The sequence below is a fragment of the Strigops habroptila genome, chromosome 8 (genome assembly GCF_004027225.2).
Source record: "Strigops habroptila isolate Jane chromosome 8, bStrHab1.2.pri, whole genome shotgun sequence".
NCBI lineage: Eukaryota > Metazoa > Chordata > Aves > Psittaciformes > Psittacidae > Strigops > Strigops habroptila.
The window spans coordinates 32,773,615-32,789,219 of record NC_044284.2 but is presented as its reverse complement, the minus strand read 5'-3'; the positions used below and the strand labels follow the sequence as shown (position 1 = coordinate 32,789,219).

The following is a 15,605-nucleotide window of genomic DNA, read 5'->3' as shown; positions in this document are numbered from 1 at the left end:
TATGGGGAGGCACACTGCTATTTTTTACCAGACAACATGGATTTAGCTAAGCTTTGTGGAATTTCACAGTCACTGATACATGTATCAGAAACGGGCAAAGCAATGATGGAAATAATGTGAAGGGGGAACTGTTCAGCTCAAGCTAAAAAGACTAATAGAAGTAGTAAAAATAGTGAAGATATGAAAGCAAGAACTAGTGAAATAAATATCTGGGATGGGAACTTGCAGGAATGGTTCACTGCAGCTGCAGGTGTGCTGTGCTGAGTGTCAGGCTGGGTTAATTTGCAAGGTGACAGATGTCTTGGGAACAAGCAAATGTTAAAGAAAAAAGCTGGTGTCCCTGGGCCAGGTCTGCTCATGGAGCTGAGCCATCCTCAGGTGTCCTTGGAGCATCACTGATTTACTGCAGCTGCGGCTTCGGCACTTTTGTTTTACGATGATTATGCAATCCTAGACCTCTGGGTGTTTTTTAAATCTTTGGTAATGAAAAAAGCCTCAACCTGTTCCTGGCAGCATAAATGCAATTTATGTAACCGTATACTGCTTGGTCTGCTTCATCCACTTCAGCTGGTCTTGTCTCACCTCTGGCTCTTTGTTTGAGCCCAATTTTCCCTTGATTGGCTACAACCACCTCTTGCTGGGCTTCCACTCCTCCTGCCACCCACTATACCCAGCTCCTCCACCAGGGCTACTCCTAAATATCCACCCATACTATCCTGACATGTGATTTCACTGTCTCCATGCTATAGCTGGAGGAGTCTCAAGGATGTCCTCAATTGTTGTAGCATTCACCATGCTAGGCCAGAGCAACAAAGTGGTCTCCACATCTAAACTTGACTCTCAATTTTCAGGAGGTAAGTGCTGCTGTTACCATTCCGTAGACAGAAAACCTACTGGATGGCAGATATTAAGTGTTTGGATCAAGGTGACAGCATATATCTTTTGAAATCACTTGATAAACATTCTCAGTAATGGATGTGCTTTGGGCTGTGATCTTACCCTGTAATAAAAGTCGAGATATCTTCCTCCTCTTTCATTCTAGTCTAATGGTATACGTTGCTCACACATAATAATAAGTGGAAGATCATTAACTTTGCCTTCTGATATATGTTTTTAATTTCTTTATTCATAATGAGTTCATTGCTGCAGCGGCAGGAATGAAATGTGTGAGACTACTGAATTTCTTTGCAATTCAGCATTAATTAATGTGTACTTCTCACACAGCATTGACAATAGTGTGCCTAATCTTTCGGTTGTCATTGTGGGAAATTCTTCATTCTTTTCTAGCTGGCAAGAAGTGAGATTTACATTTTAGTCTTTTGTTTGAAACTGCCTCTGAAGGGTTTTGAAGTATTGTAAGAAACTTGAACATAGCACCCTTGTTGTCTGTCGCTGTGTCATATAATTGGTATTCCAGTCAACCTACTCGCCTTCTCTCTTCATGTTAGCCAGTTGGTGCAGAGAAGGACACCTCATTTCCACAGAGACCATGATAAACTTTTTGTTAGAACAACAGGCCTGTCAGCCCGCATTCCTCTTATTCCAGCAGAGTTTTAGTTAAATGCACTATGTCACTTGCTAACACTGAGACTCTTTGCCTCCCCTTGCATGGGAGAGACTCCCAGGTCTGCAAGGTACCTTTTCTCACCTGTCCATTGCAATAACAATGTACTCCCAGTGTTATTGGTCTGTGGGTCTCTGGAGGATTAGACATGCGAATTAGCAAAACTGGCCATACAGTAGTAAAAATATGACACTAAAACCAAGTTGCTATTTATCTATATTGTGAGGCTTGCCTTAATAACATTCCCAGGTTAAGCTGATTTCTTCACAGGACAGAGGTGATGGTTTACTGGTTTGAAACACTGATATTTTTTTCAGCACACTTTGCTGCTGCTTTGGGTGTGCAAGTGTTGAATGCACATCTCAGGCCTGTCTGGGGGGAAAGGAGGGGCTGGGGGTGGGAAATCTTTACCTGTGTGCCTCAGTAGAGACCAGGAAACACCTAGGCTGATGGTTCATGGTTTATCAACATTGTGCAGCCCTCTGCATTTAATGATGTCTCTAGGTCAGCAGCAGGATTAGGTAGACTTTAGGCCTTCAGCACCAGATTGAATGTCTCTGTGAGGATTAAAGGAGTAATGTGCTGTCAGAAGTCAAAGGCTGTTGCACTCTCTTCCTGACTCCTTAAGGTATGGTGTAGTGTGTCCTTTTAATGTGGACAAAGAGCTGAGAACTTCATTAATTCACTGAAGTGCACACAGATTTGCACAAGAGATGCTATTTCATTTTCTGAGAACCCTGTAAAGCTGTGTAGGGATGGGATGATGTTGCATGGCAAACTTGGGAATTTCTGTGTGACCTTGCTGCTAAAAGCTTCATCTTGCTGTGCCAGAGGATACCACTGAACTTGTGCATAAACTCTTAATTTTTGCTGTTCTTAGGCTGCTGAATGAGCAGCTGTGGAAACCAATGGGTTTGAGCACAGAGATTCACTCTTAGGTATAATTTCCTATTGTTTTTTTTAAAGGCAGGAAATCTAGTGATCCAGGTGGGACACAGAGCTCTATGTGGGGACCAGATCCCCTCCCTCCACCTTTCCAAGGCCATGCTGGAGTTGGAAGCACACCTCTGGGTTCTACATGCTGCCAGTACGTCCCCTTCCCCTGCCTGGATGGGGCTGTCTGAGCTCCAAGCACCTTGTCATGCACAACAGGCAGTGCCAGCTACCAGGACAGCATGAACTGCCAAGATGGCTCTGACCCCTCTCCAAAGGGGGCAGCTGAAATACCAGCTGGAACATGCTGGCACACATATTGCAGGGGGTTGAACTGGTTCCATGTAATAAGCCCCTTCTGGCCTTAAAAAAAGCTATGTAAATTGTACCCCGTCACTGGAGAAAGGGCATGATTTAGTAGGAAAATGCTAAGAGAGCTTATGGGTTTCACCGGCTTCCCCTCCTGCTCACACCACGCTATCCTCCCTTAACAGCTCTGTGGCTCCTTAGACCCAAGTTAAAGAACAAGAGAGCTGCGTCACTCTGCTGAGATTATGAATGATGCCAGTGTTAGGTCAGATTGTAGGAGTTGAGGGATTTGTGAGAGAGTTCAAAGCTATCCCTGCCTGGACGCTGCCATCTGCTCCTGCCTGAAGCCACCATCTCATAATTTTGCATGCCACAAAAGGAAGCTCTTTTGGACCTCCCTGGATCAGGTAACAGAGAGAATCGGCTACCTACCAGCCTGTGTAAAGGCAAAGTGGGCTGCTCATTTGCTGCACGGTGCGTCATGTCGAGGCTTGCACTTTGCATTCTTGGGATGGCATTCCCAAAATCTCTTGCAATGGCCAGCAAACACCCTGCGTCCAAGGACAGCCTGGGGATGAGACAGCCTCATGGTGTGGAGGGTGCCTAGAGGGGGCCTGCTCCTCATCTTGTCCCCATGGTCATCTCTAATGCCTTGCTGCGTGTGTCATGTGCATCTCAACCCGAGGAGCAGCTTTGCTGGCTGGGACAGATGCAGCTGGGGCATGCCTCCTGCTAGCTTTCCAGTCCAGGTTTGCTCCAAGTTGGAGCTCGCCCACTTAACTGTGCAAAGCAGCAATCACAAAGCCAAATTTTGGGGAAGCTGTGGACTGGGAATATGGAGGCACTTTGAACACTTGTGTGCTGGGGATGTCCGAGAGGCCCTGCGTCTGGCCACTCTGCCCTGGGAGAGCAGCCGGGGGAAACTGCTCCTTTCCTACCTCTGCACCGTCACATTGGAAAGAAAATTAGAAGTGACAGTTATTGCAGCTTCTCATCCTTGCTCACCAGGTATTCACAGGGAGATGATGCTCATTGTTACAGCCAAGCCTGCCTGACCCAGCAGCTTTGGTGGAAAAACTCAGAGGGAGGGGTGTTGGGTCCTGCTCTGCTAACTCTGCGTGACTAAAGTTTCTTGCTTTTGTTTTAGTGTCTAATTTGGAACATGTGTAGACTTCAGTCAAGAAAAATTCACAATTAAGAACGCTAATTACTGCACTCTGGGGGCAATGCCGTCAGCATCTCCATACTGCATTGGACCTTATTGGGACTAAGTGGAGCCTAAATACAAACTCCAGTGGTAGCACAAGCTCTTTAGCAGTATGCCATCTCGCTCATAAATGTGCTTTGCAAAACCCCTCTATTTAAACCTCTCTCCTTGCTACGCACACTGACAAATGTAACCCTGGTTTCATACAGTGCTGTATTTTTGAAGCTCCCAGTTGCATCTGTCTGTGCTGAATTTGTATGCGGAAGTTTATATGAAGAAATTAATTGCTGAAATTCCTAATGAATTTGGTTATCAGAGAAGCTTTTCTAATAAAGGTAATACATGTCAGCAGAGCTGGCAGGTTTTTACTGGGGCAGTTTTTCATTGAGTCCAGACTAGATGTTCTCTGACAAATCTTGTTAGTGCTGTCACTCTGTCTTAATGGCATGAATAGCCATTTAGCTCACAAAACAGCAAAGCTATTCAGTGGCTCATAGGTTTTGACATTGCGCTTAAGTGTTCTACAGACTTTCCTGTCTTTCACCAATCTCTCACAGTCATTAGCTTTTTCATAAGGCAAGAGAGGCTCCTGCAATGCATCTCTCAACCTCTGCTGTTCAGACTCCTATGATGGATGCTGCCTACTTTCACTGCAGGACATATCTCCGCTCCAGTTTACCTGGCTGCATTATCAGAGAAGCGTAGATGGAGTTAACACTTTATTCTTAGAGCACCTGTATAGTTTGTTTGTATCTTTCACTTTCAAAAGCTTTTAAATTGGACTTTCTCTCTGGCTTTCACAACCATTTGTAGCTCTGGACTAAACTGAAGTCTAAGAGATAAATCACATACTGTATTTTCTGTGCAGAGTGTGGCAAGTTCGTTCATTATGAGGGATGCTGCTGCTTGCTGAGCCACCTCCAGCTAGTTGCATATCTCTTGAGCATCATAGTCTGTCTCATAGAGACACCCACAGCCTGAGGCCGTGAGTCCACAGCTGCAAGGTTTTCCTGTGTTTGTTGCAGAGACAATATCTTAATGTGTTGGTTAGCATTTGTGGAGATCTCAGCAGAAACACAAAATTCAGTAAATTTATATAATTTAGTGAGATCTATGTATCGGCTTTATCTAATGCTGAATTTGTGAGAAGTCCTTAGATGATGTGAACTGGCTTATTGCTAGTGGAGAAGATAAAGTTGGAGCAGTTTATACCAGCTGAGCACCTGGTCATTATATCTAATGTTGTAAAAGCTGCTGTGGAAGCACAGGCCAAAATGGCTATTCGTCTTTGATCCCTTAGCAATATGAGAGTGTCTAGTAATCTCTAAGATTAGGGCTATAGAGAGCTCAAATTTTATTTACAGCCTGCTAAACCCTGTTTACAAAATATTTCAGTTCAATCAGGAAAAGAGTGCGTGGCTCTCCCCCTTCACTGTGTCCCTTTTGGGCATAATATTTTGTGTATATAGTGCCTTGAAAATCTGACTTTGCAATGCTGTGGGTGCTCTGATCTGAAGGTCAGCACTGCTGGCCACAGCACCTGGTATTTCCAGGGGAGGCTAAAGAGGGAGTTCCACATATGTACTGAATTACTCATCCCTGGGGAGCAGAGGTGGAATTTAAGGTGGGTTTGAGAGATGATGTAAAACCAAGTTAAAGGAATATATTACCCTGCAAGACTGGGGTTAGTGGCTTCAGTATCAGCTGGCTGTGTGGTGAAAGGCACTTTGCATTTCCAGGTGGCTTTAATGATAACCCTTCTGCAGGGGAGGGCGTAAAACGCAACTGCACAAATAAACAGAATGATGGAGCCAGTAGGAGGCACAGTTGCAGGCTCCTGGTTTCCAAACCAACATGTGCCCCAGCCACTGTTTGTAGGTTTTCTGTGTACAAATACATGTCTAATAAAAAGCTATTAATGAGGCTTTCAAATGCCAAAGCAGAAAGCTGCTGAGGCCAGTCGCCAGCTTGTCTTTGCCTGTCTTGGGCCAAGCCTGGGATTGCTCCCCAGGCTTTGGTAGAGTGACAGTGGGTTTGCTCTGGGAGAACAACAGTGTGCTTGACCATTAAGAGAAAACATAGTTCAGACTACAAAGTAGAACAGGATGAATGTTGTGGTTTGCTTGCCAGTGTCTTGTTCTTTGAGACTCTGCTCTGGTTTCACATACTATAATAAAAAAGGGTGGATTTGGTAAAGGTTGGGGTGCTTCAATGACGAACGGAAAACTGTTCCATCTCAACTTGTAGTAGTAATGCCATGCATATGTTCAGAAGGTTCTTTGGAAACTATTTGCATCCCTCCCGCAATACTTGATATGCTGGGTATCTCAAAGACTGCAGGAAATGTTTACTCTGTCTGGTTTGCCCTTCTCCCTACAATGCGCACTTACAAAAGACAATTTGGAAACGTTTGTGCCTTTTGATTGACAATAGTAATCTTTGCTTTGAGTTTTGGCAAAAAGTTCGTGGTCCCCAGAATGCTTTTCAGTTAACTCTCATTTCATTTGCATGACTAAAAAGTGTTTCAGCATTGTTTCATTACAAAAGATTTGCAGAGCTCAAATTGTGTTTCATTGCTGGAAAAAAATCAACAGTAATTCAAGCTTCTATGTATGGTTAAATTGTTTTAAACTAAAGTCTTAACAGCAACAATTCCTTTCATCCCTCGAATGTAGCCTTGGGCAATAGGAAAGGTGAGGCTTCAAGCCCTAGAAGAATCTGGGTGTGGATGGTGGAAACAATGAAAGATGCCTTCATTTAAGACATAATCTTAGTTACTGTCAGTGCAATAATGTGAAACTGATGATTCACTGTAGGAACTTGCTACTACATCAAATGTATTGCCATGAATTATTTAGCAAACCTAATGGGATGTTAATTTTGCTATTTGAGACAAGTAGCCATTAAGCTCAGCCTGAAAAATCAATTTATATATGTCATAGTACTGATATCTCTTAGAATTTTCTTGTCATCATCCACAGTGCCGCCTCCTTTACGCTGCAGTTTATGCCCTTCTGTTGGTATTAGTTTGGCCTGGCATGTCCGACAACCCTGACCTCTCTGAAATTCTACATTCAGGAGGATGTAAATCTCCCTGGACTTCCAGAGTGGGGAACATCTTGAACAATTCTATGTCCTTTCTGGAGCATTTACAACATTTTTGGGCAATATGACAGAAACACCTGCTTCACTGAGTGGCGTGGAATGGCTTGGGTTTGCTCTGTGCAGCTGGCAGGACTCACAGAGGAGATGCTGTGGAGCCAGAGTGGAAGCAAGCCAGGATGTAACAGAGCTGGAAAGTAGCTCTGGAAACAGTGTAAAGACATGGTGTAGGCTAAGAAACCTAGATTTGATCTATTGAGGTCAACATCATCTATTGGGAATTATGTAGGATCAAGTAATTAATAGAAAGGACAATTTATACCTGTTTTCTAATCCCTGTAGACAGAGTAGATGACATACTTCTGCTATTGACCCTTCTATATAAGCTGGGGTTTTTTTTGTGAAGAATTGCAGGGAGGGGAAAGATGGGCAACAGGCTGCAGAAGTGGTCACTAACACTCCCCGGGTGCTCTTCTCTGCCAGCCGAGCAACCCCTCTTCCTTGCAGATATTTGGTATGCTAAGCTCAATGCCGCTTCTGACAGCCTCACTGCAGGGTACACCACCTCCCTCTGAGTCCCCTAAAGCATTGAGCAGTTCAGCCTGAGCATGCTCCATCAGACCACTGTCATGCCACAGGGATGATGCCCTTGCTGCTGAGCCAACTCATTGCTGAAATTATTCCTGGATAATCATGAATATGATTATCTGAGAATCATGAGTGATACAAGCCTCCATTGTTGTAGTTGAATAACTTGAAAGTAGAAGAAAAAGCAGCACCTTTGGGGATGCCCAAACTCTGGTCTTAACTACGTGGTTTAGCCTAATTGTCTGCATGGCTCACCCAACCAAAGTATTTGCATGGGTCTGGCGTGTGTTAGGACTGGAGCTGCAGGCTGTCAGATCCTGCCATGCGGTGGAAAGGGCTGAATTATGAATAAGCTGATATCACGCTCCACGTTTTTTCTTGTTGGTTATAACTAGGAGCATGGGGAGAGGTATCTTTCTTTTAGGATACACATTTGGATGACAAAAAAATAGTTGTAGTCAAAGGTAAATTGACCAACCTCATTTACTGCAAAATTATCCACTTGGTCCATGAAAAAATAGATTTGCTACCTTGTGAAAACTGCCTCACATCAGGTGGATGTGCAGGTCTTTGCAAGCTACAACTCCATTTGACATCTCCAGCAGTAGGGCTCAATGAACCTTAGTAGAATTTTTCTGCTTCGAAGTACTCAAACTTTTCTCAAAAATAGCCTAAATCAGAGTGATAGGTTTAGCTGCAGATAGGAGGTCTGCTGAAACTGTCAGTCTACTGTTTTAAAGATCACAAAATACTGTTTCAGTACTTTCAAAATTAAACTCTTGGACTCTGTTTTGAAACAGTTTTCTAGTTTAAAAATGTCACTTAATTTAAAAAAAGCACTAGATTTTAAAATATTTAAAGTAGACTTGAAATGAAATGTGGATTTTATCATTTAAATAAAATATCCTTTTCGGATCAAGTGCAATTAAATTTTTCCTCTCTGACCTTCTTTGTCCATGAAACTGGAAACTTCATTATTTGTTCATGTCTACAAGAGATATTAGATACTTAGCAGGCAGAAACACTGGTCTCCTAAAATGCGTTCTGCTTCTGTCAGTGTCCGACCTGGACCTTGAGATAGGAGAGCACACAGCTGGGTTGGCCTTAGGAAGAGTTTGCACCAGGGAATCCCCTGCCAGGTTTAGGGGTACAGAGGTGTGATGTTTCAGCACACAACTGCATTGCTCTTCCTGACATAGCAGCTTTGATGCCAAAGAAGTAGAGCCTGAGTGCCCTGGTGCTTGCAGTTCCAATATGGATATGAAAGGTTGTTTCCCACAATGTTGTCACTTTTATCGCTGAAACACGCCACGCCAAATTACTCGACTGGAGCAATTTAGCCATGTGTGAGAGCATGTTCTTGAGTGCACATTGCAGGGTTGCGTCTCGCCCTGCTCCAGTGCCACTCTCCTGATCCCCTGGTCCAAGGGTGTTGTTTATCTACCCTCTCCAGCCCTCTGTTGTGGAGAATCTTAATACTAAATTAAAGGTGATGTAGTTGTGGAAATCACTCATTTTCCTGGTGCCTGTGTTCGTGTGGCTGGAGGCTGCTGGTGTGGGGGCAGGCAGAGAACAGGAGCTTGGCTGCAGCCCCCATGCCAGAGCTGCGAGGCTCAGGAGGGAGTGAGGTCCTGCCACCCACAGTTATGGGGTGTGGAGGTCGGCCATTAAAAAAAACTCCTTTTAAACTGCTCCGGCTTTTGAGGGGAAATGATCAGCTTTGGTCCTGTTAAGAGAAGGTTTGGTATGCCTTCCTCCCTGCTCCGGTACTCTTGCACAATATGAGGCATTTGTCTCTTCTAAAACTTTTCTGAAAGTCTGAATTTTGCTTTGTTTCTGACATCAGAGAAATGGTGCACTTGCACCCTTTGAAATCAGTGTCTGAAATACAAATGCAGCACGTTTGATTACACTGGATTTGGCCTCTGCTAGGCAGTTTAGTCCCTCTGCTGTGGCAACTTTCTCGGAAATAATCTTATCAGATTAGCATAACCGAAGTGGGAAGAGGTCCTAAAACACTGGTAGAGATAAAGCAGCATAATCAGATGCAACATGCCTGTTTTTTCCAGCACATGCAAAGAGATGTGATAGATGGTCATCTTGGCAAAGGCAGATGAGAAATGCTTTGAAGTAGAGGCAAAATAGGATGCTATTTCCCACTGCCTGTTTGTAACAGTTTGTAGAACACTTCAAATTAAACTCTCTATTATTTTTAGCCTGCATTTTTGTCAGCCTATAGCATTCTGGAGCATTTATGACTTGGAACAGGTTTTATGTGCACCCTTTTTTGCTTTCTAATGTCACATTACAGCTATGTGACACATCACTGAGTGTGCAGCCGGGTGAGGAAGCTGCCAACAGGGCTATGGTGGAGTATGGAAAACACAATGAGATCTTTTCCTTTGAAGGTAAACTTGAAATGTTTCTCCAGGAAAACAAGTCCTTTTCTCCACATCCTCTTCACTGTATCCACCTCAGAGTGAGCCTGAGTCGTGGTGAGTGTCATGTTTCCAGCAAGACCTCTGCATCATTACGACCCTAGTCCTCTAAAGCCTTGTGCATATATTTTTGTGCCATATACCATAGTAGTCCTGCTCCTATAGCACTAACGACAGGCATGCAGGTATGAGGAACGGTGGTGCAAGGAGGGAGGAAGCTTTGCTCCCTACCTGCAGGTTGTGTTCACTGTGAGTGTTGTGCACAGCCCAGGCTGTGAGCTGCTGCTGTGCTTGTAAGCTTGAGCACAAGCAGCAGAGCCCAACAGGCAGCTCAGCAGTGGCCGTTTGACTGCATGGCTTTCTGCTTAGCAGTTTGTCCTGCTGCCCTCCTCACTGGTGGTGGTATTAATTTTGTTGTGGGAATAACCCTAAAGACAATTTGATCCCAGCGTTGGGGATTTTAAGCCAGCGAGTCGGTGCAGTGCCTTATGGGCTGTTACTGCACTTTAGTGTATAGGACTTTCTTTACAGATGAACAGGGCAGTCACTTCGCTCCTGCTATATTTTGTATGGTAAAGTACCAATTTGGAGAGGATGGTGGTAAAGCTAATGTGAAAGTGAGAACAGCAGACCTAGAGAGCATAAAACACAAGCAAGTCAAAAGCTTTGGGAGTTGCACATGGGCATCCAAAAGCGGGATAAAATGCACAGATTTTGCAGCTGAAGTGGTAAGTGACACCCGTTAAATTGCCGAAGAGCTGTTGGGGGAAAGGGCAAATTCAGCATTGGGCTACCAACTGCTGGTGCCTGCGCCCCCATGCAGTAAGCTAGCAGCCACACCGTTTTCTTTGCCACTTGAGATGCGCAGTTTCCCTCATCCTGGCACAGGAGGAGGGTGATGGTAGGAAGTGTCTCTCCTCCAGGAGCTTTTGCAGGCAGGAATCCCACTCCAGCTAGTCTCCCCCTGTTCAAGAGTCCCTGGGGAACTTCACTGCCAACTGTGTGTGAAGATAAAGGCCCTGAAGGCACTTAAAAAGCACCATCACCACCATTCCCCAAACATGCATTTAAATCTGTTTTATTTCTCTTCATTGTTCTGCTCTCTGAGTCTACTGTCTTCTGATAGCATGGGTGTTGGAGGTAAACTTTACCTTGAGGTAACTCTAATGGTTATGGAGTCACTGAATGAGTGTCTTTGCACCCATTAACAGCACAATCAGTATAAAGCGGCTTAGCTGCCCTGCAGTTATAACTGACTGAGCAACACAATGAGGTTTTGACTGGCAAATGGACCCTCTTGGGATGCAATTTAAAAGGTTGTCAGTGAAAGGAGGAGGGATGGCTCCCATAAAAGCAAGGGCACTGTTGGGTGAGCTCTTTCCATCACCCATTTAAGTGGCATGATAAAGGGGAAATGTTAAAATGAGTGAATAGGCAATGCCTGCTTCACATCTGGGTGGGAAAGGGGATTTGTTTTTTTCTGCACATCTGGACTTCACTGACCCTCCCATGACAGCTGCTTTGGGCCTTGCTTGTGCCAAGCCTCTAGATGCTACTGTGCCTTTTCCTCTGCTGTAAGCCCTGTGCCTTGCAGCAGGAAAACGGTTAGCTGGGGTAGAAACCTCTTGAATGACTAGAGCAACTGCTCTGTGTGGTGAAGAACAAGATGGAGAGGCAACAGGGAGCAGTGAAGGCTGTTCTGGGCTTGCCTGGAGGGGGTGAGCAAGTGGCCAGAATCTGGAGGGAGCAGAAAGGAAAAGAAAAGGAGAAGAAAGAACAAGAAACTGTAACAACCCCACTCCCTGGTTTCATAGGTCCATGGCAGACTAGGATTGCTCTGAGGAGCTGATGTGGAGTTGGAGCTCCAGGAAATCAATCCACAGGAGTTTGTGCATTGATCTGTTTGGAAGCACTAACCTGAGGCATTTCTCCATCTACACTTGTTTTTATTTGGATGCATGTTCACAGGGATTGATTTTCTTAAGATCTAAGCATTGAATTAGGTGTTTTTCTGGATGCACTGGTTCAACCTCAGCTTTTGTGAGAAAGCAGCAGCTGGGATTTCACTTAATTTGACTTTGTTATTGAGATTCACTGACAGTAAGCAGTAGGTTTGTGACTATTTTCTTCAGCAGCCCTTGAAAGGGCAGAGAGCTCTTTGATCGTAAGGCTTAACTGTGTTTTCACCCAAGTGCTGCAGGAAATTGGGGCCAAAGCAAGCTATTGCTGTGCAACAGGGTTGCAACATGGCATGACATGGAGCTGAATTCTGACCCCAACAAAAGACAGCAGCCTCTTGACAGGTAAAGAAGACACTACAGTGTCCCCTTAGAAATGTGTTACAGATACATGTGCATATATGTGTGAGTATATACATTTTCTTCCCAGATAGCTTTGTGGTCCTCTGGCCATAGAGGAATGAGAGTGGAGCCTTAAATAAAGTGAAAGCCAAGTGGCCCTGCTGGGAGTTCTGGTCAAAAATATTTCTGGGGAGAGATGGAAGTCACAGGATATATCGGAGGGCTGCAGGAGAGGATCCTGCATTATGTCTGCTTGCTGATGGTGCTGTACATCTTCCAGCTAATCTTATTCGGGTGCAACCACCCCCCCCGCCCCTACTGTGTCTCTCTGCAAGTACAAGCCCCTTTAATGAAAGGAGTAGGTATCTGTGCCCAAATTGCTAAACTAGGCATTAATACAGTCTTGTTTCCCCTATCTTCACCTCCCCAAAGAGCTCTTTGCATGCTCCTGCCCACTATTTGTCACTTAGCCCCAATGGTCCCAGGATGGACTGCCAGGAATCACAGGGAGACTGTGCCAAAACCAGCTGTAAGTGGAACCACTAAACAGTTTCAGAAATAACAGTGACTTTGTCCTCTGTAGGCTTAGCACCTCTTTACCTTGAACACGTGAAGAGCTCGACATGCAGGAATCAAGTCAGAGTGAGATAAAGTACGATTCATTTCAGTGGTATTTTGTATGCAGGGTCTGAGCTCAGGCGCGCTGTGTTACCAAAAGCTGATAACAAATAGGTATGAAACACCTTTGAAATGTTAACTTATCCTGAAAAGCCCATTTCTTGAATACTTCTAAGCAACACAAATCTTTGTCCTAGACAATCTGCTCCCTTCTCTCTATTTTAATAAGCAAGAAGTATAGCATATGGCTGGACAGGATGCGACAAATATTTTCACATTCACACAGCTCAGGAAAAAAAGGATGTTGTAGAACTTGAAGAAATCCCAGTTTCAAAATACAAACATGAACAGAAATCTGGGAGCAGCGAGTTCTCAAGCAGGAGTGTGCTTCTCCCCCTCAGCTGTAGAGCCCCATCTTTTCCCTGTAAGCTGTAAGTGGCTCTTAAGCTGTGCCCTTCCAGGGGATATTTTATTTTTGACCTTCATTGCAAATGCAGCCAGAAGACCAGGTTTCTGTAATGCCAGGCTTTGTTCAATGCAATACGCACTTGCTCTCCCCAGCTGCATTTTCCTTGTGCTCCTTCTGAAGTTGGGTTTGCTGCTGAACTTCTTGTGTAGGTACACTGTGACCCATTTCAGTTCAAGTGAACTAGGTTAGCTAAAGCAGTGTAAAATGTAGGTCTCTTGCTATTTTGCATTGCTCTGAGTGAAATCCATTGAATGCAGAAGACCAGTCCCTCAGCTGATGTAAGTCAATGTACCTCCTTTGATGGAAGCTTGCCTCTTTGTTCCAGTTGGTACAATCTATCCTGTGTGGTGTTTATTTTAATAGCCTGATAAAACTATTAGTCTCAAGGGGACATAGTGGCTGGTAGCTGTGTGTTTAGCAAAAATCTGCACCCATGCAAATTCTGTAAGTATTTGCTTCAAAGATGTAAACACCACACTACCCAATTAAAGGAGTGTCCTTAATAATTTATCAGGCAATTAAAGTATTCATTGCCCTTTATCCCAGTGAGCTCCACCAGTGATGTATAATTTGAACCCAAGGTAAAATGCTATAATAAATGAACAGTGATGCAATGTATCAAACATAATGAGAACATTAAGGCAATGAAGGGTGGTTTGTCGAGAATGGAGGATATAACACAATAAGTGGAGCTAACTTAATTTCTGGAAGTACCACTGCTCTTGAGGAGTGAGGCATGGGGGCGGGGGGACATCTGGGGAAGAAATCTCAATAATACATTCCAGGGAAAGCTTACCTATTACAAAGTTAAGAGATAGAAAAGATCTGCCTTCCCGGTTGTTATTAATAAGCCTTTTGAGAATATCATGAGAAAGGGAAACAAGCAACAGAAAGAGAGGGATTATAGCAGAAGTGGTGTTTCGGTTTAGCTTTGACTGCTTGTCTTAGTACGATATTGCTTCATACTTCTGTAATGAAAAATGTAAAAGCCAAGGGGGGATAAAAAAAGGAAATGCTTTTGTTACTAATTCTGGCTTGGATGTTTAAAATAATAAAAAAATCCCCAAACCAAAATAAACCCCTCCAAGCCCCTCCCCAAAACAAACAAACAAAAAAAAAAAACCAACCCGAAAAACCCCAAGAAGTTAGGACCCCAATTCACATAGATCTGGACAGTTAATCTCCATTTTGAAAATCTCAGTCCCTACTGTAGAAATGCCAGAGCCTTGGTGGTACCCAAACTCCTGTCTGTGCTGTTACCTCTGCTGCTGGGAGCTGCTCCTGGCAATATTTTGTGGTGTAAATGTCTACCCAAAGACGTGTAGGTCACATAACGTACAGTTTGGATGTGTTGCACTGTGCATGAAGGAGGGACGATGGTTTCATTTTCCCACTCTTACTAGTATCTTGAGGTGGGTGGGAATGACTGAGCACCACTATTACTTGCTTTTGAAAAACTGTTCTTGAGCCATTCAGTTCTGAAAAAAGATGGGATGGAAATGAATGAAGATATGAAAATGATGGTTTCACAGTTCCCCTTTTGAAGCTCTAAGGCTCAAACACGTTGGTAAGTGATTTGCTTTAATGGGAAAACCCTAAATGAGACTTGTTCTCTGACCAGAGTTTGAGATGGGCTGCACTAATATTCACAGCTACATTCACTGTGGACATGAATGTAGCATGCTTTAGAAACAGGTTGCATAATACTGTTTTTTGTGGGTGATCTTTGATCTTTTTATGATGACACCCACTATCTGTCAGTTTAGGAAAGATCTGCCCTGTTCAATGCACTATTCCATACTTGCTGGTTTATTTGTCTGCCTTTATATCGCTGTATGATACCTAGGGAAACTACAGCTATTAATACTGAAGTCTTAGCACAGCATCTTGCATCAAAAGAAACTAGCCAACCAAAAGGCATGTTGTGGAGTCCACTACATGCAACAAGGACAAGAAGGACATAGGCTGTATTCCTGCCTCAGTTACTCACTTGCTCCCTACGCTTGGGCACTTTGTGCTATTATTATTTTTCCTTTGCTTATTTGGTCTCTTACGAACTTTTTGGAGAACAAACAGC

General features: G+C 44.0%; 1 protein-coding gene across 6 annotated transcripts in view; it reads right to left on the bottom strand.

Moving 5' to 3' along the window:
• LOC115611170 (calcium-activated potassium channel subunit beta-2) overlaps positions 1 to 15,605 on the bottom strand; it is a 150,103-nt gene that overhangs the window by 57,835 nt on the left and 76,663 nt on the right. The gene's annotated exons all lie outside the window — the stretch shown is intronic.